The sequence below is a fragment of the Parambassis ranga genome, chromosome 5 (assembly GCF_900634625.1).
Source record: "Parambassis ranga chromosome 5, fParRan2.1, whole genome shotgun sequence".
NCBI classification, from domain to species: Eukaryota; Metazoa; Chordata; class Actinopteri; family Ambassidae; genus Parambassis; species Parambassis ranga.
In genome coordinates, this window is record NC_041026.1 from 7695801 (window position 1) to 7719701 (window position 23901).

General features: G+C 39.7%; 5 long non-coding RNA genes across 6 annotated transcripts; all 5 read left to right on the plus strand.

The window, feature by feature from the left end:
* The first annotated feature begins 90 nt into the window (after positions 1-90).
* Positions 91-10698, plus strand: LOC114436700 (uncharacterized). 2 transcript variants are annotated; one of them, XR_003670720.1, is made up of 3 exons: positions 91-351; positions 489-767; positions 10578-10698. It is a non-coding gene; the product is annotated as an uncharacterized LOC114436700 (long non-coding RNA). The 2 variants fall into 2 exon arrangements; XR_003670721.1 differs by lacking the exon at positions 10578-10698 and adding an exon at positions 1150-1189.
* LOC114436683 (uncharacterized) lies at positions 2395-3662 on the plus strand. Its single transcript, XR_003670703.1, has 7 exons — positions 2395-2443; positions 2564-2579; positions 2672-2754; positions 2863-2925; positions 3014-3067; positions 3331-3402; positions 3604-3662. It is a non-coding gene; the product is annotated as an uncharacterized LOC114436683 (long non-coding RNA).
* LOC114436680 (uncharacterized) lies at positions 5682-6078 on the plus strand. The gene is made up of 3 exons (XR_003670700.1): positions 5682-5747; positions 5845-5929; positions 6009-6078. It is a non-coding gene; the product is annotated as an uncharacterized LOC114436680 (long non-coding RNA).
* LOC114436714 (uncharacterized) lies at positions 8790-10098 on the plus strand. Its single transcript, XR_003670734.1, has 3 exons — positions 8790-8917; positions 9134-9166; positions 10085-10098. It is a non-coding gene; the product is annotated as an uncharacterized LOC114436714 (long non-coding RNA).
* A 6121-nt stretch (positions 10699-16819) lies between the features above and the next one.
* On the plus strand, positions 16820-17829 carry LOC114436685 (uncharacterized). The gene is made up of 5 exons (XR_003670706.1): positions 16820-16878; positions 17046-17096; positions 17192-17257; positions 17346-17405; positions 17489-17829. It is a non-coding gene; the product is annotated as an uncharacterized LOC114436685 (long non-coding RNA).
* The last annotated feature ends 6072 nt before the right edge of the window (positions 17830-23901 follow it).

Consider the following 23901-nt stretch of genomic DNA (forward strand, 5'->3'; position numbering starts at 1 on the left):
AGATTTTCTTTACTCATTCATACTCTAATTTTTGACTTGTTTTATTTTTCTCTACAAACCTCACAGCATATAAACCTCGGGCCTCACTGAGAGCAGACAAGACAGTCATACCAGCAGGGGGCAGCGTAACACTGACCTGCTCTGTGGACGTGTCTTCAGGGTGGAAGTACTACTGGTACAGACGTACCTCAGAGTCTTCTGAAGCTCAGATAATAACAAGTGAAACATCAAGTAAGACTGTCAGTGTTTCAGAAGGAGGAATCTATCAGTGCAGAGGAGGAAGAGGAGGAAGAGGAGGAGACCATGTTTACTACACAGAGTACAGTGGTGCTGTCACAGTGGAGAAAAGAGGTGAATGAAGGGTCTTTGTTCTGAAATAAAATCACTTCCATTCATAATTAACATCACTGTAACTCCTGATGATGATGTGTTTTTATCTGTTGGTTAAATTCTTGTTTTTATCCACATTGTGTGTTTGTTGGAAACAGTTTCCCATAAAGCTGTGATCACACAGCAGCCCAGCTGGACTCAGATATTCAGAGGAGAGAAGATAACTCTGAGATGTCAGATCCAGAATGGAGGAGACACTGAGTGAGAGTTAGAATGGAGAACAGGCAGCTCACAACAAATTCAAAGACACGGTGAACTCTGGGTTATCACTGCATCTGATTCCAGTCGTGGACAGTACTGGTGCAGAGGTAAACAGAGAGTGGACAAGTTCTCCTCAACAGAGTGGAGTAATGCTTTCACCTTAGCTGTATCTGCCAGTAAGTAATATCATATTTCATCTAAGAGATCATAAAAGTTTCCTTAAAGTACTCTCAGGTTTAAATATTGAAAAATGAAACATTTTGTCATCTTTTAGATTCTTTCAAAAGACTCTTTGAGGGGTTCAGACTTGTTTTTGGTCATAGTGAAGGATTTTGTGATCAAATGCTTTATGTCAATGAATGTCCTGACAACGAAGTCTGGACAAGGTTGTGTCTGTGCGCACTATAATTCCTGAATAGTTAATGCCACACTTGTTAAAACTGTCAGCCAAATGTGTTTTAATGTTCATAAACCTGACTGTACTTTGAATTATTTTTGTTATAATTCACTTTTTATTGTCTTTCTTCACTGAGATATTTTTTAATCTCTTTCCAACAGTTAAACCCCGACCTGTCCTCACTGTGTCTCCATCATGGCTGAGTCCTGGAGCCTCAGTAACTCTGAGCTGTGAGGTTGAACATCCACCTGCAGGATGGAGGTTCTACTGGTATAAAGCTGTTCCTGGTCTGTCAAAGAACTCTTGGTCTTACAGCTATGAGCTGCTGCCTGGTAGCACTGATGGGACTGCACAGGATTCCTACATCATTCATGGACAGACACACACAGCAGCATATGTGTGCAGAGCTGGAAGAGGAGACCCAGAGTATCACTCTGATTACAGTGACCCAAAGTTTGTCTGGTCTGCAGGTCAGTTTGATTCTGTCCTCTCAGTGAGAAGAATTTATTCTGTCACTGTGATTCCTCTGTTTATTGAGAGAATCAGAATGAGCTGGTTGTGTGTCATTTTTTCATCGTGTCATTTTTGTGTTCTTACTTTGTTCCTTTGACATGTTTTGTTTTTCAGGTTTTCATCCAGCAGCGTCTCTCACAGTGAATCCTGACAGAGTCCAACACTTCACCTCTGAGTCTGTCTCACTGACCTGTGAGGGAAACTCTGCTGAGTGGAGAGTGAGGAAGTTCTCTGATGAAGGACGTCTGTCATCCTGTTCTAACTGGGGAACAATGACTGGATCCACATGTAACAGCAACACATCACAGTCTGATACTGGTGTGTACTGGTGTGAGTCTGCATCAGGAGAGTTCAGCAACACAGTCAACATCTCTGTACATGGTAGGTGAGTTCTTACTATACACTAACCTCCACCTCACTGACTGATCTCTGACTGATGTCCTCTGACTGTCTCACAGATACAGACATTGTCCTGGAGAGTCCTGTCAATAGTGTGACTGAAGGAGACTCTGTTATTCTTGGCTGCAGACTGAGAGGACGAAACAAACTTTCCAATGTGTTTTTCTATCACAATGACAAACTTGTTCAAAGTGATACCAGAGGGGAGCTGAAGATCTCTGCAGTGTCAGAGTCACATGAAGGTTTCTACAGGTGTGAACATTCAGGAAAGAAGTCACCTCAGAGCTGGATGTCAGTGAAAGGTGAGTAAAGATGTTTGATGCTCCTTTTTTGGTATATTACGGTAATGTTGTTTTGATTATTGTCTGTACTAATGACACCAAGTCCAATATAAGTGTATTAATGTATGTTTATTATTTCTAATAGTTGTATCCAGACCTGAAAGCTCCTCATCCTCAGTGCCATTAATTGTTGGACTGCTGTGTGGAATCATATTATTCTTTGTCATTGTGCTCTTACTGTATCACTACAGACAGTCCAAAGGTCAGACCTTTTTTTTCTGATGCATCATTTATTTACTATAAACTTTAAATGTGACACAGAATGACAGCAGAATAGTTTTACATTATAAAACCATGTAACAACAAATGTCTTTTTTCACAGATTCCTGCTTTATCAGGTTAGTGCAGCACTCATCTCTAAACTTTTCTTCAACATGCATCAGTGCTTTCATGTTTCTGTATTAAATGTACTGTATGTGTTATTTTACAGGCTGTTCCAGTCAGAGAGCAGCAGTCAGGGCTCCAACAGAAATCAGGAAGTCAGTACGAATGAACACTGCTCTCCTCTCAATGGTCAGCACTTATTAAATACTAATGTGGCTTTTATTTAACTTTTCTTCATTCAGCTCACATTAAGGTTTGGAATAAAACTCTCTAAATATAGATGTGTGTATATTACAGAAGCAAGTGGACCCCAAGATGTCACATACTCTGTAGTTGAGCTGAAGAAGTTTGGAAAGAAGAGTGAGTACTCCAAATACATGCAGTGTAGAAAATGAGAGGATAGTAAAGAAAGATTTAGTTTTTTTAATGTCAAATATCGTCTTAACAGAGAGGACACATGAGGAAGAGGAGGGGTGTGTTTACTCTGAAGTGAAGACAGCAGGTACAGTCGCCTACAACAGTCTTGTTTGTGTTGAAATGTGTCGTCATAGCACCACACTGCAGGTAATTATTGGGTCAGCATGCTGTTAGTTACATCATATCACCAGTAGATGGCAGCAGAGAGTCAAATCTTCCACATGGTCTGTGTGAGGTTCGGGTGTTCCTAAAAGTTTGAGATGGAATAATCCCGTGCTGCAGACAGACAGATATAACATGAAGCTGAACTGTTCATGTTCTCACACATTACGTGTGCTCCACCATCAGCTCCTGCTGCAGATAATCTGCTGTATTCTCAGATCATCCACCACAAGAAAGGAAAGGCCAAGAATAAAACAGGTACAGTAAAGTCTGCATTCAGCTGCCATTGTTGTTATTGTGCAGTATTTACATGTATGCATCCACAGGTTACGTCATGTTTAAAGACTTAAAGCCGTGACACACAGTCAGTCTTTGTATAAATGGACACTGCTGGTTAAGAACAACATCATGTTGAATGATCAGATTACAGTTCTAAATGAATCAGGCCTCCATTCACAGGAACATCAGCTCCTGCAGCTGCTGATGCAGCAGTTTATTCTGAAATCAGAGCAGGAGCAGCTCTCGGAGCTCATGCTGCCATGTAGGATTCATACTGTGAGTGATTTATTCTCCACAAAGTGCCACATGATGGATGACTGTGATAAACCATGTTCTGTCTTTGTGCTTCTCTTACAGGGCTGTGCAGAGACGAACAGAACCAAACAGAAGCTGTTTGGTTTTGGGAATCTGTCAATCTGAACCTTGTACATTTATTTGATATTGATATACTTCATGCTCTGAATACTGTCCTAAAAACACATGCCTCTTCTACTGTCCATGTACTGCATCATTATTATTATTTACATCTGTTATCTTTTGTGTTAAGCTCTGAATGTATCCTCATGTATCAGCACAGCTTTTTTAGCAGTGACACCAGCAGTTATTGCATATATCTAATAATCCATGATCTATTTTCAAGGATCACATTTTATCAGCTGTTCTCACTGAAAATAGATTATGAGAGTTTAAAATATATTTTTGTTGAAATTTGGTCAGATTTACATTAAAGTTCATGTCTCCAGTGTTTCTGGTGTAATTGTATTTTTAATATGTTTCTGTGGGGTTTGTGTACATATATGTGAAAGTGTTGGTCTGTTGTCTGTGCTGGAGGAACAGGTCTTGGTGATTGTGCAGCAGTAACACAGCATGCATGTTTGGATTTGTCAGTGTAACAGTTGGTTTTTACATTTTATTTTATTCTTCACCCTGCATCAGCTCTGATTCTCATATCATTGGTAGTTCTGTGGTGGACTGTGGCTCCCCCTGCTGGCCTGCTGGGTTAAAAACTCTGCATTAAATGTATTGCTTCAATGTCTAAAAGCCAGTGGGTGACATCAGCCCTGCTGTTGTCTGTGGTCATTGTCGCCTTTTCTGCTGTTGTATGTGGGGGTCTTTCACAGGGTGTAAAATTAAATGTGTGGAAAATGTGCAAGATGGTTGATACCTGTGGTCTCTGATATCATGGTTACTTTGTATATGCAGACTGTGTACAGGAAGTGTTCGTGCTCTGTGGTCATAACCTTTGCAGTGGTGTGAGTTTTGATCAGCAGAATCCCCCTTACAGCTCATTGTTTGTCTTTATATGGATATATTACTATTCTGGACCATGTCATAGTGCTCTGAGCCACAGCTGCAGTGTGAGAACGGATGCAGACGTAGGTCAAACTGTTAGCATGATGTAACCAACATGTGATCTCACAGGTATGAATGAGGAAGAACTAATTCTGTTATTCTTGGCTGTGTGAACTGTGTGAAAGAAGTCACCTCAGAGCTGGATTTTAGTTAAGGATGAGTTGGATGTTTTCTAAATAATTTAATATAGTTCAGAGATTTTAATGTCATCTCTTTCCAACAGTTAAACCCCGACCTGTCCTCACTGTGTCTCCATCATGGCTGAGTCCTGGAGCCTCAGTAACTCTGAGCTGTGAGGTTGAACATCCACCGGCAGGATCCGGCGCTCCCTGCCTGGGCCGCTTCCCCAGCCTCGGCCAAGGCGCCAGCTCCAGCTCCCTCCCTGGAACTTATACCCTCTGAGCCTGAGGGATTTTCTATTGAGTCATTGGAGTGTTTTTACTTTGGAACTGTGGTGGCGCTAACTGTGACTTTGGGAATAGCCAGTTTGGACTGTGGCGGGCCTTTAGCCCTGCCTTCCTGTTCTGACCCTGGAGGATCCCCAGGGTGCCAATGAAGATGTGCCATGCAGCCAAACGTTCATGTTCCAAAGCTGATCTGGCTCCAAGCTTCAGTGGTATCAGACACAGCAAAGAGGTCAGGGCGTTCTTCTTCAGGGCTTTCTGTTGAATCCAGCAGGTCAAACTGGATGCACACTCTCCGTGGGAGGTGGCCATTTTCCAACAACAGGAGGCAGACCTGGCTACCTGGATTATAGCCAAAAATAATGGTAAATAAGTCAAGAACGTCCTGTGATGAAACTGAGAGGTGACATGCAGTCAGCTCTGATTGGCTGTTCCACCTCTGACCATAAAGGGAACACGGATGTGAGTTTTTAGTTCCTTGTAACAAGTATATAAGACATGCTCATCACTGTTCTGACTCTACAGACTGACTGTGAGGAGGAAGAGGAGCAGATCATTCTTCATCAGGTCTGTTACAAACTTCTCTGTTGAATGAACTGTCAGTCACTGCAGGCCGTCTGTTTCCTGCAGAGACATTAATATGAGAAATACTTTTTTCTAGGAGACGTCTGAACATTGAAACATCACCATGAAACTGCTGACTGTGTCTGCACTCCTGTGTGCAGTGATGGCTCTGACCACTGCTGCTAGTGAGTATGACACTGTCATCATCTCTGTCTGTGTGCAGCCTTCAGATGTTTCATCTGCTCTGTTGAACTGTCCTTAAAGATGGAACTGCCCTGAATGAGACAGAGACACTCAGTTCAGCAGGTTAGTACACAAGTTTCCATGATTTTCCCCACATGTTTACACACTCTGGTGATAATCTTCATCCCCACTGTGTTTTTTTGTCGTTGGAAGACCCTCAAGGTGTCAATACATCTGCAAGTTGTACCACTGGATGGACTGAGTTCAATGGCAAATGTTACATCTATGAGCCCAAATCCATGACCTATGCTGAGGCTCAGGTACTAAGAGGGGTTTGGACTCACTTTGATCACTGTCACTCTGCTTTGGTGCACTTAAACATGAAGGTCTGTTGATCTCCACTGCAGAAAAACTGTACAAGGGTGCTAACCTGGCATCTGTGCACAGTGATGCTGAGTATAAGCACCTTCAGAACGTGGTATATCAGGCCACTTACACAAATGGACATGCTTGGATTGGAGGCTCTGACAGTCTGCAGGTACACAACTGACCAGTTACCAGTTTGGTCTGCTGACATAGTCCTGTTATATATAATGTGTGTCTATTTTCAAGGAGGGACTCTGGTACTGGAGCGATGGAACAACTTTTGAATATAAGAAGTGGTGCCCTGGAGAGCCTGATAATGGCGGGGGCAACCAGGACTGTGCATATATGAACTATGGAAGTATGTCATTAAAATGTCCTCTGAAAGCCTGAAACATCCATCACTTCATGAATGACTGTATATCTATATATAAAGACTACCTGACATGTTTTTGGTACCTACAGGTAATGGGTGTTTTGAAACTGAGATGCCATCAATCTGTGTCAAGAGGACCCCTGAGCTGTGAGCTGTGTGTCCGTCTCATCTATAAGCTGAAGAATCTGAGTCTCACTTCATGTCTTCTTATCTCATCTCTGGCTGTAACGCTGCTTAAAGAATGAAGTGACAAGTAAACAGGAGCTGGGCTGTCTCTTTAATCAGAGCAGGTTGAATGTGTTATGCAAAGGATGCTTTTAGCAGAACTCTGTTTCACAGAGTGAACTCTTCTTTCTCATCTTCTGCATCATTAAAGTCTGAAACATTGAATGAAGCTGCTCTGTGAGTCCTCTGTGCTTCATCTTACTCTGTCAGTGGCTCCAAGCTGTGTTTCATTTGACCCAATGGCTCCACCATGTGGACAAAGTCATGATGTGTATTACTGCTGAAAGTGCAGCACTGATCTTTTCCTTTGACCTCTTTTTTCTTTCTAAGTAAAACACTTCTAACTTTTCAGCCTTTACAGCAAATATTCAGAAAAAGACAAAACACTAAAAACTGTCCACATGTATCATCTTCAAACAGCTGAGTGTGTCGTGGCTGTCCTTTGTCTCCTGTTGTCATATCTTGTGTGCAGACATATAAAAATACAGCAGAAAGGAACAGCTCTATGCAGAAACATATATCTCTTTATCTGCCACTAAATGAGGAACTAAGTCAGGAATAGATGGTGGTGTCATGGTAACAGTGGTAGAGTTGTTGCTTTTTATCACTTTACCTTTGGCAGAAATGTTTGTGTTCCTGTGGGGGTCAAAGGTCACTTTGATCCTTGGCAGTAAAGGCCTGCTGGGTAGCACACATGCTGCCTGATCATGTCAGTGCTGTGTTGTGTCAACAAGTGACAGGAAGAGAATCCATAATAATAATATTAATAAGAGCAGCAATATTTAGAGTGTGGGTGTGAGTGCAGACAGAAGACTGCCCCCTGTGGCTGGGAGCAGGCTGTTCGGATGAATTCAGCTGTTATTTTTCTACATTAATGTGACTGTTGTCAGATGATAAAAACACCTCAGCTAGCCAGCTTACTCACTTTTGCTGTTGGTCTCTGTGTTCCATTGAAGTCCGAGTTGAAATGAAATGAAATGATGGGAAATCGCAACGTTCACAGCAGGAGCTCTACCAACCGAGCCACCACCAGGTCAGAGGGGCTGAGATGTGTTCACATATTTCATCAAGGTACTCATAGTGCACTGCTGAACACGATGCACAGCACCTTCACACCACTAGAGGGCACACCAAGACCACAAATGGAAAATGTGTCATGACCCCTCCAGTGTTTGTTGAACATGTCAGTGGACACTAGAATCATGCCAACTCGACCTTAAGGATAGATAAATTAACAGTCAATCCTACACATACAACACAGTAACAACACAGACTAGTACTCTTCACTTCCTGTACTATTGATCATTGGACCAATCACTGGAATAGTCCTCTTTATTCTCCTGATCTCTGTGTGTTTCTACAGAAAGAACAATGGTGAGACTGATTTTTTAATTACACACTGACACATGATAAAGTCATAAATTGAATAAAGTTGGACTGCTGTTCTACAAACAGTGACATACTGCTGCATTGTAGACAGATAGCAGGCTTAACTGTGCCATCTGTGCACTAAAGACCAACCACATCATGTTTTCTTGTGTGTAAATTACTGAAAAGAGGAAGAATAGCACTTAGAACACAAGTGTTACAGGCCTGACAGCAGCAGCTAGAAGAAACATTGATGTCTGATGTCTTCATATTTCTTAGTGTTTAGTCATGTTACCTTGGTAGACACTGCAGTTAGCTTGTTATCTGTAGATTCTACTCTCAGGTTAAATGATGCCTTTTATTTATTGTACTGCAAAGTTTTATTGCTCTAAACTCAAGATGTTGACAAGAGAAACATGTTCATATGTGTGAAGAGGACAGGAAATATAACCATGTGAAACTGCTGTGGTCAGAGCTGCTGTCTAAAGTTTGGGGAAAGGGGAAGGAAGAGTCTATACTCTATGCATTCTGATCACACCTTTTAATGACACGTCACTTCTGCCTTCAGCATTATAATGATGAATAGATAGAACACTTTGTTCAGTTGTGCTGGATGTGAGGATGGGGCACACTTTGCTCTGTGTGCTGGACTTATTCTGTAAGTACATTTCTGACTTGTTGTTTCTGAAGAGTGTTTCTGAGCAGACTGGTGTCTTTATGAACGTCGGCTGCTGATATGTCTCTGTTTTACACTGAAGTTCTGCTGGATTTGGCTCCACACATCTACATTGTGTATATATAGTGTTTTAATGTTGTGATTGATCACTTTCTTTTGGTTTGATGATGTCTGATGAGGTTTTAATCTTTATTTCAGTGTTCAGCACACTCCTCTACGGACACACTGAAGGTGACAAATTATACTTTGTCTTTATTTTTCTCTTCATTTGTATATTACACAAAGTATTTATCTCCTGTTTATCAACTTCTCAGTGTTTTATATTATGTTGTATGTTAGATCATTAGTGCTGAAAAGGATGTGACTACATTACAGGGACCAATGTGTTGTAAACATATTTTAACTCAAGAGTTTATTGACTTTAGTGTTCATCTCAATAGATCCTAACTTGAAGCACGCTAATGAGACTAATAAATCAACCGTTAATGCTCATTGAGACAATACTGATCCAGTCCCAGGTACAGACATTTACAACGGTGCAAATTATCTCTCTCTTTGTGTATTATTGTGTGAGCTGACAAGCAGTGTGTCTTTTTTGTATTTTTTGTTCTTGCCTTAAAGTCTTTAAAGCTGCAGGTCTGCAGGCAGAACCTCAGGATATTGTTGTAGTCACTGTGAATAATAAATGACAGATCTGTGAGACAGGACACTGAACTAGACACACTGTGACACTACATCACACTTCTAATTCTGTCTGCATGCTCTCTGAAACCACATTGAAGTTTTGTTTGTTTGTTGTAAACAAGACAACAGCTTTAGTAGAATGTACAGCATAGTCTCAGTGTGAAAGAGGATGTTGTTTAATGTGGAAGGTTGATTTGGAGAAAAAAAATAATTCTCTTAACTTTATAAGAAAAACATTGCATCAGACATCTGTCTGCCTCAGCTAATCTCACTCTTTTTCCTTTTGTCTGTATTGAGAGTTAATCCAGACTATGATGCTGACTGCATGGTGACAGTGGTTACTTTAAGATGTACCACAGCACAACATGCATTCACATAATTATCATAGAGTTTAGTACTAAAACAAATAACATGTTGGTGTTTAATCTCTTTTGTATTCAAACTGGGTGTTTTTGATTTGAACAGGTTCCATGAAGGCCTCTGTGATCCTGGAAGAAGGCTGGACTGAGATATTCTCTGGTGAGAGGATCACCCTCAGATGTGACATTCAGGGAGCTGAAGGAACTCAGTGGACGTATGAATGGAGACGAGACGAGTTAGACCTTCATTCAATGTACAGTGAATCCATCACAATTACAGAGTCAAACAGTGTAGAATACAGCTGTCGGGGTAGAAGCAACGAGTTAATAACAGAGTGGAGTGAAGCCCTCAGATTGACTGTATCAGGTAAGCTGATCATCTTTAATCCATATAAAAGTGCTGAATTAGATCAAATCTAACCAACAATTTAAGTGCTACTAAATACACACTAAGTATTGTGCTGCATGTCTTCCTGTTTTCACAACAGTGTCTGAAAAGAATGAAGTGCAAAGATTTCTGCAGTAATTCATACTCTAACCATTTACTATTTACTGTTTGACTGTTTTTTACTGACTGTTTCATTTTTTCTTCCTCACAGCAGATAAACCTCGGGCCTCACTAAGAGCAGACAATACAGTCATACCAGCAGGGGGCAGCGTAACACTGACCTGCTCTGTAGACATCTCTTCAGGGTGGAAGTACTACTGGTACAGAGATGGATCAGAGTATTCTAGAACTCAACCAATAAATGATCAATCAGACACTGTCAGTGTTTCAGAAGGAGGAATCTATGAGTGCTATGGAGGAAGAGGAGGAAGAGGAGGAAGAGGAGTTCCAGTGTTCTTCACATATATCAGCAGTAAAGTCACCATTAAGGCAACTGGTGAGTTTAATAATTAGTTCTGAAATGAAACAACATGAACGTTTCAAATGGTTCATGTGTTTGTCAGTAATGAAGAAAGACATTTTGTTACCAACAGAAACAAAAAACATTGATTACATGTCAGAAGCTCCTCCTGCTCTGATGATGCTGAAAAATCAGAACTTTACTTTCTTCATTTTTAGACAGGACTGATCCAAATTGCACCTCAGTTATATTAATGTTGCTTGTTACTGTGTTAATACTTCCTCTTCCTCAGCACCACTGAGCTCCATGTTTTAAATCAGAAGCTTTTGTTGCATTTCTTCCCCTTAAAGTTGGTTTTTGTGGAGTCAACCTGTCTGTCTCTCTTCAGAAGTGGACAGAGGAATATTAACAATGTTGAGCTGTTGGACTAATGAAAAACAATCACTGGAATTTATTGAATGAAATAAAATGATGTCAACATAAAATGTAATCAGAGTAAATACTGGGACACCAAAGCACAGCACTTTGTTACAGAGTTCTGCTGTTAAAAAGATCAATATGATGAGAAATATTTAAGGTTATCACACTTTCTGCTGACTGACTGGATGTTTCTATGTGAACAGTTCCCAGTGTCACTCTGCAGCACAGCTGGCCTCAGATATTCATTGGTGAGACGATCACCCTCAGATGTGACATTCAGGGAGTTGAAGGACGTCAGTGGACGTATGAATGGACACATGCGAGGTCCAACATTCCTTCAACATCCAATGAATACAGAATCTACAGAGCTTCCTCTGCTGACAGTGGAGAATACAGATGTCGGGGCAGGAAAGAGAATTTATCCACAACAAAGTGGAGTGAAGCCTTCACATTGACTGTATCAGGTAAGCTGGACATCTTTTATCCAGAATAAAGTGTCATGTTCTGTAATGTTTTCATGTAAATGTAACTAAAACCAACAAAATGATTTTAATCCAGTAAAACATCTCACAGTGTCAAAGAATATCAGAGTAACTTAATGTTCTGCACAGTTCCAGTTCCTTCTCTTCACTTAAGTGATTGAAGTTTTCATGACAATATCAGTGTTTACAAACCTTCCTTTTTGGTTCCTGTTTGTAATTAATCTTTGCTGGAAATGATTTTATTCATGACTCATTAAAGGGTCATGATGTAACAGATTTTCTTTACTCATTCATACTCTAATTTTTGACTTGTTTTATTTTTCTCTACAAACCTCACAGCAGATAAACCTGTGGCCTCACTGAGAGCAGACAATACAGTCATACCAGCAGGGGGCAGCATAACACTGACCTGCTCTGTGGACGTGTCTTCAGGGTGGAAGTACTACTGGTACAGACGTACCTCAGAGTCTTCTGAAGCTCAGATAATAAAAAGTGAAGCATCAAGTAAGACTGTCAGTGTTTCAGAAGGAGGCATCTATCAGTGCAGAGGAGGAAGAGGAGGAAGAGGAGGAGACCATGTATACTACACAGAGTACAGTGATGCTGTCACAGTGGAGAAAAGAGGTGAATGAAGGGTCTTTGTTCTGAAATAAAATCACTTCCATTCATAATGAACATCACTGTAACTCCTGATAATGATGTGTTTTTATCTGTTGGTTAAATTCTTGTTTTTATCCACATTGTGTGTTTGTTGGAAACAGTTTCCCATAAAGCTGTGATCACACAGCAGCCCAGCTGGACTCAGATATTCAGAGGAGAGAAGATAACTCTGAGGTGTCAGATCCAGAATGGAGGAGACACTGAGTGGGAGTTTGAATGGAGAACAGGCAGCTCACAACAAATTCAAAGACACGGTGAACTCTGGGTTATCACTGCATCTGATTCCAGTCGTGGACAGTACTGGTGCAGAGGTAAACAGAGAGTGGACAAGCTCTCCTCAACAGAGTGGAGTGATGCTTTCACCTTAGCTGTATCTGCCAGTAAGTAATATCATATTTCATCTAAGAGATCATAAAAGTTTCCTTAAAAACTTTCCTTTTTGCTTTTTTTGTTTCCTTTTGTAATTAATTGTTTCAAAATGAGTTTATAACGGTTAAAAGACATGGTGAAATTTTACAAAATAAACCTGTATTGACTGTCATTGTAACAAATTGTCATAGTTATAGTCATAATCAAAAGTGATTTTTTTTCAGTAATTCTCATCCTAACATAATCTTTTAACTAGCTTTGTTTTTCCCTGCAAATCTCACAGCAGATACACCTCAGGCCTCACTGAGAGCAGACAAGACAGTCATACCAGCAGGGGGCAGCGTAACACTGACCTGCTCTGTGGACGTCTCTTCAGGGTGGAAGTTCTACTGGTACAGACGTACCTCAGAGTCTTCTGTAGGTCAACCAATAAATGATCAATCAGACACTGTCAGTGTTTCAGAAGGAGGAATCTATCAGTGCTTTGGAGGAAGAGGAGGAAGAGGAGGAGACCCAGAGTTCTACACATATGGCAGCAGTAAAGTCACCATTAAGGAAACTGGTGAGTTTAATAATTAGTTCTGAAATGAAACAACATGAACTTTTCAAATGTTTCATGTTTGTCAGTAATGAAGAAAAGAGACATTTTGTTACCAACAGAAACAAAAAACATTGATTACATGTCAGAAGCTCCTCCTGCTCTGATGATGCTGAAAAATCAGAACTTTACTTTCTTCATTTTTAGACAGGACTGATCCAAATTGCACCTCAGTTATATTAACGTTGCTTGTTACTGTGTTAATACTTCCTCTTCCTCAGCACCACTGAGCTCCATGTTTTAAATCAGAAGCTTTTGTTGCATTTCTTCCCCTTAAAGTTGGTTTTTGTGGAGTAAACCTGTCTGTCTCTCTTCAGAAGTGGACAGAGGAATATTAACAATGTTGAGCTTTTGGACTAATGAAAAACAATCACTGGAATTTATTGAATGAAATAAAATGATGTCAACATAAAATGTAATCAGAGTAAATACTGGGACACCAAACCACAGCACTTTGTTACAGAGTTCAGCTGTTAAAAAGATCAATATGATAAGAAATATTTAAGGTTATCACACTTTCTGCTGACTGACTGTATGTTTCTATGTGAACAGTTCCCAGAGTCACTCTGCAGCACAGCTGGCCTCAGATATTCATTGATGAGACGATCACCCTCAGATGTGACATTCAGGGAGTTGAAGGACGTCAGTGGACTTATGAATGGACACATTGGATGTCCAACATTCCTTCAACATCCAATGAATACAGAATCAACAGAGCTTCCTCTGCTGACAGTGGAGAATACAGATGTTGGGGCAGGAAAGAGAATTTATACACAACAAAGTGGAGTGAAGCCTTCACATTGACTGTATCAGGTAAGATGGACATCTTTTATCCACAATAAAGTGTCATGTTCTGTAATGTTTTCATGTAAATATAACTAAAACCAACAAAATTATTTTAATCCAACTGTTTCTGTGTTTGATTTTAATCCAGTAAATCCATTATTCTTTACTGGAGGTGAATTCATTTATATTTGGAGATCATGATGTAACAGATTTTCTTTACTCATTCATACTCTAATTTTTAAATTGTTTTATTTGTCTTATAAACTTAACTGCAGATAAACCTCAGGTCTCATTGAATGCAAACAAGACGGTCCTACCAGCAGGGGGCAGTGTGACTCTGACCTGCTCTGTGAAACAGTCCTCTGGATGGAAATACTTCTGGTACAGAGATCAGAAATCCTCTGAACCTCTGACCACACAGGAGGCTGTTTCACTTTCAGACCAACAAATCAGAGTCTCAAAGGAAGGAGAGTACTGGTGCAGAGGAGGAAGAGGAGGAAGAGGAGGAAGAGGAGGAGACCCACTTTACTACACAAAGTACAGCCAATCAGTGAAGATCAACACACTTGGTGAGTTGTATGTAACACACAATGTCTGCTGTGATCTTGTATCAGGATGAATAAAATATGAACAGATATGAACTTGTTGTGTTTCAAAGCTTCAATCAGACCTGTTGTGACTCTGCAACCTAACTGGACTCAGATATATGAAGGAGAGAAGATCAGTGTCAGATGTGAGATCCAAGGAGGAGACACTGAGTGGGGTTATGAATGGAAAGCACCAGACTCCAACAAACCTTCAAATCAGAATGAGTACAGGATTAGTTCTGCTTCTTCATCACACAGTGGAGCCTACAGCTGTAAGGGCTACATGAACAATGAACATACAACAACAGAGTGGAGTGATCCAGTCAGACTGACAGTATCTGACAGTAAGTGTTAATTTATTTATAAAACTCTAAATCTGCAATCTGACAGTCTGTTTTAACATCATCTCTTTCCAACAGGACCCCGACCTGTCCTCACTGTGTCTCCATCATGGCTGAGTCCTGGAGCCTCAGTAACTCTGAGCTGTGAGGTTGAACATCCACCTGCAGGATGGAGGTTCTACTGGTATAAAGCTGTTCCTGGTCTGTCAAAGAACTCTTGGTCTTACAGCTATGAGCTGCTGCCTGGTAGCACTGATGGGACTGCACAGGATTCCTACATCATTCATGGACAGACACACACAGCAGCATATGTGTGCAGAGCTGGAAGAGGAGACCCAGAGTATCACTCTGATTACAGTGAGCCAAAGTTTGTCTGGTCTGCAGGTCAGTTTGATTCTGTCCTCTCAGTGAGAAGAATTTATTCTGTCACTGTGATTCCTCTGTTTATTGAGAGAATCAGAATGAGCTGGTTGTGTGTCATTTTTTCATCGTGTCATTTTTGTGTTCTTACTTTGTTCCTTTGACATGTTTTGTTTTTCAGGTTTTCATCCAGCAGCGTCTCTCACAGTGAATCCTGACAGAGTCCAACACTTCACCTCTGAGTCTGTCTCACTGACCTGTGAGGGAAACTCTACTAAGTGGAGAGTGAGGAAGTTCTCTGATGAAGGACGTCTGTCATCCTGTTCTAACTGGAGAACAATGACTGGATCCACATGTAACATCAACACATCACAGTCTGATACTGGTGTGTACTGGTGTGAGTCTGCATCAGGAGAGTTCAGCAACACAGTCAACATCTCTGTACATGGTATAATACATTATTTTATTATATTTTAATCATTTTAAACATCTTATATAACTATAGATCATATATGTTTCACTTTATGCTATATTAAATAATTGTATGTGAGAAAACAGACAAATGATTTCTTCTTTGTTGTGTAGATGTAATGTAAACATCTTCAGTCTTTATTTGAGTCAGTCTGGATTTTGAATTAGAAAAAATCAATAATGAAATGATGAAATCATCAAAACAAGCTCGATATGATTTATAGGAGTTTGTATAAAGCTGCTGTTTATGTGTCAACAATGTTAAAATGTCTTTTTATGGTCTGTATCAGCTGATCTCTGACTGATGTCCTCTTTACAGTTTATGGTCTTATCCTGGAGAGTCCTGTCAATACTGTGACTGAAGGAGACTCTGTTACTCTTGGCTGCAGACTGAGAGGACAAAACAAACTTTCCAATGTGTTTTTCTATCACAATGACAAACTTGTTCAAAGTGATACCAGAGGGGAGCTGAAGATCTCTGCAGTGTCAGAGTCACATGAAGGTTTCTACAGGTGTGAACATTCAGGAAAGAAGTCACCTCAGAGCTGGATGTCAGTTAAAGGTGAGTAAAGATGTTTGATGCTCCTTTTTTGGTATATTACGGTAATGTTGTTTTGCTTATTGTCTGTACTAATGACACCAAGTCCAATATAAGTGTATTAATGTATGTTTATTATTTCTAATAGTTGTATCCAGACCTGAAAGCTCCTCATCCTCAGTGCCATTAATTGTTGGACTGCTGTGTGGAATCATATTATTCTTTGTCATTGTGCTCTTACTGTATCACTACAGACAGTCCAAAGGTCAGACCTTTTTCTTCTGATGCATCATTTATTTACTATAAACTTTAAATGTAACACAGAATTTACAAAACCATGTAACAACGTGATCATTTTTTGTTAATAGCAGGTTCATCTGCAGAGCAGACAGTGAACCAGGAAGTAAACCAACATCAGATATACTCCTCTCTTCTCCACGGTCAGTGTTTCATCTGGTTCTGAATGTTTTCACAGATATTTATTAGATGTATTCATGCTGCTGCAGCTTTAATACTGTTCAATAACAACATTTAATAAAAACATGAAGATGTTTAAATGAGTGTGACAGATGTGAGGTGACTCATTTAATGTTTCACTGTCCTGTAGGCGACCTTTGTGTCTATGACACAATCAGAGGAGCTGAAGGCTCTGAAAATGGTACAGTACACACTTTGATTGACATGGAGCAGGTTAAAGTTATAATAATTATAGAATCACTGTGAAACTCAGTACTCACATTAATGTTATTTCAGGTCAGCCTGAAGAAGATTACTATAATGCTTCATATCTGATTCAGCTCAAAGCTCTGGACAGCAGGAGTGAGTATATAAAAATATGAGACGTTACATTGATACTAAAATACAGAGAGAATCATTATTTTATATATGATTGATATCATGATAACAGGACAACATGTTGACCCAGAAGAGTCACTGTCTGACTACAGTAATGTGAATCCAAACACAGGTAATATTCTTCATATACAGTCAGAGCTCATGTTCCAAAGACAGTATTTTAAACTGAGACTGTTTGCTGTGATTTTATTTCAGGTCCATGAAGAGACGTTCATCATCAACAAACAAAGAGAAGCACAGATGGCAGCATGAAGTCAATGACTAGCTGTCTGTTTTAAGCTTGAACAGAACATGTTTCAGTGCTGGCCTGCTTTAGATTGTTCCCTATGTTATAAAGAAGTAGTTCAGATGGACTCTCTGACGTAAATGTGGATATCATGCAAGAGCACAACCAGACGAGCAGCCCGGGACGTTCAATAGGCTCAGAGCAAAGTCAGAAAGTGGACACTGTCTGCAGCATTTTACACATGCTGAATCTAAATGTCACCAGTGAAGCCACAGCACCACCCACAGGACAAACCAGAGTATTACAAGTAAAGGACATGAAGTTCAACATGGAGTTTCATTGTGTGTCGTTGTTCTGTTCTTTCATAGACTTTATTTTGTGGTCTTTGAAACATTTTGTAAATAAAATGGTTCTTATTAAATATAATTTCTTCTTTACCTCTCATTGGATCTAAGTGCTGTATTTAACAAAGATTAACCACAGTTCACACAGATATTCCAACATGACATGCAGACAAAGCAGCCTGAGGTTAAAATATTCTTTTAGTATGTAATATGGAACATTTGTCGATCCTTCCACAAAGGCCTCAACAAAACATAACAAAAGTTGGTCAACTGTGTCACCACAGTAATGTCACATATAGTTGTGTTGCTTCTTGGAGTCTGCATCACTGGTATGTACACCTATATGTTTGTTTATATATAGTGAGTTGTCCTGAGTTCACCTTTTTGACTTGAGTCTATTTTTCTTGGTGTTCAGCGTAAATGGAGCTGAGGTGGGCAGGGAGGTTTTTAAATATGAGTTAAATATATTACTTGGATGCAAACAAGTCACATTTATATTTATTATTTATATCTAAGAATAACATAGCGCTAAACGCAGTTAATCGCAATTTGTCATTGTGTACATTTTAGTAAAACAAATGTTATTGATCACCTTTCTCTTGCATAGGCAAAACTCTCTGTTAGTGTGTGGAGGACCCCTCGCTGATTCGTGTCTCATAAGTTTTGAACCCAGACCCTCTTGCACCTAAACCAACAATGATACTACACCACCATCCAGCTTCATTCTCCACCTGTTGTGGAAAATATTGTTGTATATATATGAATATATGAATATTCTCATGGAATGTTGGATTTGGCCTAACGCATGTTGATTTCTTAGTGTTGTCCAGAACTGAGGAAATGTTTTGAAGTATCAGGACATAGTGTCATTGCTGTCCTTGACTTTGTGTCTCGATCTGATGTGAGAAAGCAGGATGGAAATGTAAACCTAATAAATATTTATCCACTTCAAATGTAACTTTGTATAACAACTTTGTGCAGTGAAACTGATGTATTTTATTGTGTCTGCCTGAAACCATTCAACCATGTAGTGTAGTCGAACGAGACTGTGCACGGCGATTCAAATCCCAACCAATCCATGAACCTGTAACACACCGCAATTCATTTTATTCACCACTAGATGTCCTACTCCAGCACTGTGTCATTGAAGCCTCGAGTAATGAACCATTTCTTGAACCATGTGTCGAAGCTTTAACAAAGTCTTGAGAATCACTAATAATGACAAGCTCACTTACCTCCAGGAGCTGTTACCTGCCTTGTAACCATCGTCAGAGTCTCCCAGAGGAGCCACAGCACCCTCTGTTAACCCTCTTGCCCCTCCCACTGGGCTGGAGTATTTTTACTTCATACTTCTTTTACACAGGTAAGTATTTTATACCTCCCAAACACACATAGAAACCATTCAAACAATATTTCTGTTCACAGAAATAGTAATTCCCACATTTACTCAGTTTAAACATTATTTTTATCAAACGGAAGTCAGCTGACTAGAAGCGCGCGACTCTCTGATATTTAAAGGGCAGAGAAACGCCGGCACGCTTTGCCTGCCCACTTCCTCGTCAGGACGTCACAGCGTGACACCGCGTCGCGCCCGTGAGCGGTGCGCAGTGTAAGTGTATGTGTATGGAGTTATGAGTAAAGCCACCAAGTGTGCACCCTTGATTGCTGCAGATATTACGGTGAATACTGGCGAAGTTTTAGAGAAGGATAATATGTAGACGGAGCATGAGTGAGTAATTAACTGCTGTTCTAAAAACAGCGGCACACTGCTGCGGTGTTGACAGACAGCAGGCTTATCTGTGCCATCTGTGCACTAGACTCCTTGGTGAGACTCTGCAGTTAGCTTGTTATCTAGCTAGCAATGTATAGATGATGTATCACAGAAACATTCACCCCATCACAGCGAATCTTTTATTGGCAGCTACTGCTAACTCAGCACAATCAGTAAATCAATGAAAGTGGTGAATTTTCCCTTTAATTCACACGTACTGTGCAATAAAGTATTCTAAACATGAACAGTATAGAGATCTGTTACAGTGTGTGTTGTATATACACACATTGTCCTCTGATAGTGTTACTCTTGTTGCTGTGAAACAAACATTTGATTCCACCTTTCAGTCATTTCCTGAGTCTGAGGTCACAGCCACAAATAAACAGCATTCTGCCACAAAGTGAGGACATGTATAGATTCTACACTCTGGATAAATGATGCTTTTTATTTATTGTACTGCAAAGTTTTATTGTAACAACAAGATGTAAAATGCTTCAATTCAACAGTCTGATGTTTTATGCATGTGCAGTGTTTAAAGTACAATAACATTTATAGGGAGCAGACTAAACCTTTGCAGAGAAACATGTTCATATGTGTGAAGAGGACATGAAATATAACCATGTGAAACTGCTGTGGTCAGAGCTGCTGTCTAAAGTTGGAGGGGCACAAAGGAAGGAAGAGTCTATACTCAGAAGCTGATGTAGGTGAAATGTTCTGATCACACCTTTTAAGGAAACGTCACTTCTGTCTTCAGCATTATAATTATGAATAGATAGAACACTTTGTTCAGTTGTGCTGGATGTGAGGATGGGGCACACTTTGCTCTGTGTGCTGGACTTATTCTGTAAGTACATTTCTGACTTGTTGTTTCTGAAGAGTGTTTCTGAGCAGACTGGTGTCTTTATGAACGTCGGCTGCTGATATGTCTCTGTTTTACACTGAAGTTCTGCTGGATTTGGCTCCACACATCTACAGTGTGTATATATAGTGTTTTAATGTTGTGATTGATCACTTTCTTTTGGTTTGATGATGTCTGATGAGGTTTTAATCTTTATTTCAGTGTTCAGCACACTCCTCTACGGACACACTGAAGGTGACAAATTATACTTTATTTTTATTTTTTCTCTTCATTTGTATATTACACAAAGTATTTATCTCCTGTTTATCAACTTCTCAGTGTTTATATTATGTTGTGTATTAGATTGATGATCTTAATCACTAATCATACAATGAATGTGATTAGATGACAGGGACAGATGTGTTTATCATTAAGGAGAACATATTTTACTGAAGAGTTTGTTGTTTTTAAAAAGATGATGCAATTGATCAATACATACTTGCCTGCTAATCGAGCTCCTAGCATGCTAGTCTTCCTTAATAATTAATTTCTGTTCTCTATTGAGAAAATGTGCGTTCATTTGATTAAATATCTCAAAGTGAGTGCACAGTTTATTTAAAGGAGCACACGTTCTCTTGATACCAAGTGACAGCTGTGTTTTCTGTTCAATAGTTAAGATGCCACAAAAAGTGGAAGCAAAGTCCTAAAAGCATATGGCTCCTTTAAATAAGCTAAATCAAACATTTGAATTTCTCTCGTCATGAGTGATTCGAACTTTGAGCCACGAAAGTGATTTTACAGCTTTAGTCTCTCTTGGTGTGAACACAGGGTTAAATGATATTTGGTTCTTTCACACAGCCTGTTTAAAGCTGGAGGTCTGCAGGCAGAACCTCAGGATATTGTTGTAGTCACTGTGAATAATAAATGATAGATCTGTGAGACAGGACACTGAACTAGACACACTGTGACACTACATCACACTTCTAATTCTGTCTGCAGGCTCTCTGAAACCACACGCTGGTGGCAACATCACAGTTTAGTTTGTTCAGCTGTGCTAACGTCATTTCACAGGAGTTTTCTAATCATCAATTAGCCTTTTTAACACGATTAGCTAACACAATGTACACTTAGAACACAGGAGTGATGGCTGCTGGATAGAGCCTCTGTATACCTTTGTATATATTCCATTAAAATCAGCCTTTTGTAACTAGAATAGTCCTTTACCACATTAACAATGTCTAGACTGTGTGTCTGATTACTTTAATGTTAAAAGTAAAAGTTTGGGTCACTTTTGAACGGTAATATATATTTTGTAATATAACCTCCAACAGAGATTCAACATCCACAAACATGTGGTTGATGTCAAGGACACTTTATCTATAGTTATATCAGTCTGTGTGTTTGACCCTAGATTCATCCTGATGATGTAAATACAGTTTAAAAGTTTCATAGCTTTATTTTTGATTTTTGTTTTGTAACATTAGTTATTTTAAGATGTACCACAGCACAACATGCATTCACATAATTATCATAGTCAAATCTAACCAACAATTTAAGTGCTACTAAATACACACTAAGTATTGTGCTGCATGTCTTCCTGTTTTCATAACAGTGTCTGAAAAGAGTGAAGTGCAAAGATTTTTCTGCAGTAATTCATACTCTAACCATTTACTATTTACTGTTTGACTGTTTTTTACTGACTGTTTAATTTTGTTCTTCCTCACAGCAGATAAACCTCGGGTCTCACTGAGAGCAGACAAGACAGTCATACCAGCAGGGGGCAGCGTAACACTGACCTGCTCTGTGGACGTCTCTTCAGGGTGGAAGTACTACTGGTACAGACGTACCTCAGAGTCTTCTGTAGCTCAACCAATAAATGATCAATCAGACACTGTCAGTGTTTCAGAAGGAGGAATATATGTGTGCATTGGAAGAGGAGGAGACCCAGTGTTCTACACACATAGCAGCAATGTAGTCACCATTAAGGAAACTGGTGAGTTTAATAATTAGTTCTGAAATGAAACAACATGAACTTTTCAAATGTTTCATGTGTTTGTCAGTAATGAAGAAAAGAGACATTTTGTTACCAACAGAAACAAAAAACATTGATTACATGTCAGAAGCTCCTCCTGCTCTGATGATGCTGAAAAATCAGAACTTTACTTTCTTCATTTTTAGACAGGACTGATCCAAATTGCACCTCAGTTATATTAATGCTGCTTGTTACTGTGTTAATACTTCCTCTTCCTCAGCACCACTGAGCTCCATGTTTTAAATCAGAAGCTTTTGTTGCATTTCTTCCCCTTAAAGTTGGTTTTTGTGGAGTAAACCTGTCTGTCTCTCTTCAGAAGTGGACAGAGGAATATTAACAATGTTGAGCTGTTGGACTAATGAAAAACAATCACTGGAATTTATTGAATGAAATAAAATGATGTCAGCATAAAATGTAACCAGAGTAAATACTGGGACACCAAACCACATCACTTTGTTACAGAGTTCAGCTGTTTAAAAGATCAATATGATGAGAAATATTTAAGGTTATCACACTTTCTGCTGACTGACTGGATGTTTCTATGTGAACAGTTCCCAGAGTCACTCTGCAGCACAGCTGGCCTCAGATATTCATTGATGAGACGATCACCCTCAGATGTGACATTCAGGGAGTTGAAGGACGTCAGTGGACGTATGAATGGACACATGAGACGTCCAACATTCCTTCAACATCCAATGAATACAGAATCAACAGAGCTTCCTCTGCTGACAGTGGAGAATACAGATGTTGGGGCAGGAAAGAGAATTTATACACATTGTGGAGTTATGCCTTCACATTGACTGTATCAGGTAAGCTGGACATCTGTTATCCAGAATAAAGTGTCATGTTCTGTTATGTTTTCATGTAAATGTAACTAAAACCAACAAAATGATTTTAATCCAGTAAAACATCTCACAGTGTCAAAGAATATCAGAGTAACTTAGTGTTCTGCACAGTTCCAGTTCCTTCTCTTCACTTAAGTGATTGAAGTTTCATGACAATATCAGTGTTTACAAACCTTCCTTTTTGGTTCCTGTTTGTAATTAATCTTTGCTGGAACTGATTTTATTCATGACTCATTAAAGGGTCATGATGTAACAGATTTTCTTTACTCATTCATACTCTAATTTTTGACTTGTTTTATTTTTCTCTACAAACCTCACAGCATATAAACCTCGGGCCTCACTGAGAGCAGACAAGACAGTCATACCAGCAGGGGGCAGCGTAACACTGACCTGCTCTGTGGACGTCTCTTCAGGGTGGAAGTACTACTGGTACAGACGTACCTCAGAGTCTTCTGAAGCTCAGATAATAACAAGTGAAACATCAAGTAAGACTGTCAGTGTTTCAAAAGGAGGCATCTATCAGTGCAGAGGAGGAAGAGGAGGAAGAGGAGG